This window comes from Pelodiscus sinensis, chromosome 8, assembly GCF_052426305.1.
Source record: "Pelodiscus sinensis isolate ZL-2025 chromosome 8, ASM5242630v1, whole genome shotgun sequence".
Taxonomy (NCBI): domain Eukaryota; kingdom Metazoa; phylum Chordata; order Testudines; family Trionychidae; genus Pelodiscus; species Pelodiscus sinensis.
Window position 1 is genome coordinate 22650583 of NC_143059.1, and position 3204 is coordinate 22653786.

The following is a 3204-nucleotide window of genomic DNA, read 5'->3' on the forward strand; positions in this document are numbered from 1 at the left end:
CCCTACAGTATACATCATATTAGAATCTGTACATTAGCTTTTTGCCCATTCCAAATTACATTTTGAAAATATAAGACTGTACTCTTTTAAAAACAGAATGTGGATTTCACATAATCAGTGTCTTCTGTGTCTGTAAATTTTGATGAAGGAATGCTGATATTAAAATTAGTGTGGGTACATACATAGGTGATATACACACATTAGAGGTCTAAATATTTAAGTCAAAACCTGATCCATCGCCCATTAAAGTTAGTGGTTGTCATTCTAATAAAAGCAAGAAGGAACACAAGAAAATCTGGCCAAAAGCATTTAATCTACTCTCCTTCAGCTGCTGTTCTCTCAGCGGGAGTATTGCCACTAAGAAGTTTATATGGGCATAAAAATTCACTTTAAACTCTAGGAAATTATCTATTTGTTTAAAATTGCATTTCTGATTTCAGAAAGAGAAAAGCAGTGCATTCACAGTTATACTTGCATTTTAACTACTATAAATTTAGAAACAAACAGAAACATGGAAAGCATTTAGGTTTTTTCATGCAGCTTGAAACTCCAAATGATAAGACTCAGTGGTTACAAAACAGATTAGGAACCCATAGTTGGCCACCAGTGTTCTTTCAACCATCCTACAACTCTGGGTTCACTTTCCTCCAGGTTTCTACTGGAATTACAATTGAAAGGAGTCAAGCATTGAAAAGTATTGTACTTCTATTTACTTCTATCCTATTTTTCTTCCAAAGTATTTTTAAATTAAGGTGTCAGAAAATGTGTAGTGGCAGCCATTAGAAAGTGAACATTTGACAAGAGCTACCACACAATTGCCACAACTGTTTCCAATAGCAGATAGCTTTAAGGAGAAAATTGAACAAGATCAATGTTCCTTTGTCCCAGTTTCTTTCTTCCTTGCCTCATATTCGGACTAAAGACTATGAGATCTCTCACTGACTTCCTACTTGCAATCCTTCCATCTGTCCTTCATACTGCTAACCTCCCTTCTCCCAACCACACCACTTCTACTTTTCCTTAGGGCATGTCTATGCTGCGGTGCTATTTCAAGATACTGCTGGTATCCTGAAATAGCTATTGCACGTTGTCACGTTACTGGATTTTAAGGGAATCAGACAGGTCACTGCTGCACTCAAGGGGTGGTTGGGTTGCAAAGGGGGCCATGTGAGATGTTGAATGAAAGCTTATGTTCTACTGATTTAAAATATGTTATTCATGTATTTGTGTGATATCTGTATGTGGAGTTATAAATATGTACTCTGTGTTGATGCTGGAAGATTCTCTGTCTGAGACAGAGCAATGGGCCAGGAATGTTCAGTCCGTGACTATGCTAATTAGCAAGGCTCAAGGGACAAGGCTCTCCGAGAGGCCAATACACACCTGAGGAATGTGTCTGGTACCTGCAAACCAGCCAATATCATGACTGATGACATGGGACACAGGGATAGGTCACTGCGCCACGTGACCTGCTCCAGCTTGGAAGATACCAGGGATGGATATAAAATGCCAAGAGGCAGACTCCATCTGGCCTTCAATTCTGCTACTGATCCCAGATGCAGCCTTGTGAGGAGCAGCGAGCCGGGAAGAATCATTGGCCCATCCTGACATAGGATGTACACCAGAGACTTTTAAGATAGTAGTTTGTAACACCTCTGCTAAGAGCCTGCATTGAGAACTTGGTGATTCGATGCATGTGATGTATTCTCCTTAATAACCTTACTCTCATGCTTTTCTTTCTTTTATTAATAAACCTTTTGATTCTAGATTCTAAAGGATTGGCCCAGTGTGCTCTTGTGGGTGAGATCCAAAGTGTAAATTGACTGAGGATTTCTGCCTGATTCTTTGGGACCAGAAAGACCCATTCGGGGTACGTGAGATTGGGTTTTATAATCTTCACTTGTGTGTTAGGCCCAGGGCTGATTGTGGCAAAGGGAGAGCTGGAGTGCTTGAGGGGGTTTGCTCATGAGGCTTCCGGCTGGTTGAATTGACAGCTGAAGCACTCTGCATGACTGGCTTATGACCTATTTGGGAAGGGTCTCCATTCAGGGGTTGTAAGGAGCCCTGAGTTTGAGCAATTTGCCCGGAGTGGACACCCTCAGCAGTGCCCTGACCCGGCCCTGTCCATCACACATGTCTTTTGAGCATGCCTGTTATTTCAAAATAACAGGCTCACTATTCTGATGTCCCTGTAAACCTCATTCCACAAGGATTAAAAGATGTTCCAGAATAGCAGTTTATTTTGAAATTTGGTGCTGTGTAGACAGTACCAACTTTCAAAATAAGCTTTTTCGAAATTAGATCAAAATAAAATACATAATTTGCATAGCTCAAAGTGCATATCTTGTTCCAAGCTAAGGGTGTAGTGCAGACGAACTCTCATTGTGAACCTGTCCACGTCCTGTGGTTTCTTTCCTGCTTCATACAAACATATCCTTACTTCTCCCATCCTTAAAAGCCTATGGCCTAGTTTTCACTTATACCAAAGTGAAAGTTACATGGACCCACTTTAAGGTCCATGTAACTTACTAGCAAGCCCATGCCAATGAGATTCAGGCCTCTATTCTTAACTCTACTAGTCTGTCTATCTATCAGTCTATCTACAACCTCTTAACTCAGGGTATGACTACACTTGCAGCGTATTTTGGCATAGGGCTGCAAATGTAGGCATTTGGATTTGCAAATCAAGCCTGAGATTTAAATACCCCGCACTTGATTTGCATCTTCCTGGCTGGGTGCCATTTTTTGAAATTTACAAGCCCAGAATAACTACCCGCGTCTACATGTGGCAGTGAAATGGGCGTTTGAAATAAAGCCTTATTTCAAACTACCTGTTAAACCTAATTGCAGGAGGAATAACAGGTAGTTTGAAATAGGGTTTTATTTCGAACGCCCATTTCACTGTCACGTGTGTAGACGCAGGCTGTTATTCTGAGCTTGTAAATTTCAAAAAAAAAAAAAAAAGGCACCCGGCCAGGAAGATGCAAATCAAGCACGGGATATTTAAATCTCAGGCTTGATTTGCAATTCCGAATGCCTACATTTTCAGCCCTATTCCAAAATAGGCTGCAAGTGTAGACATATCATCACTGATTGGGTTGTCCACAATCATTATGTCATCTTCCTCACCTTAAGCTCCCTCTTGGATCCACTTTAGTCCAGTTTTTACACTCTGAAACTACACTCATCAAAACCGCAAACAAA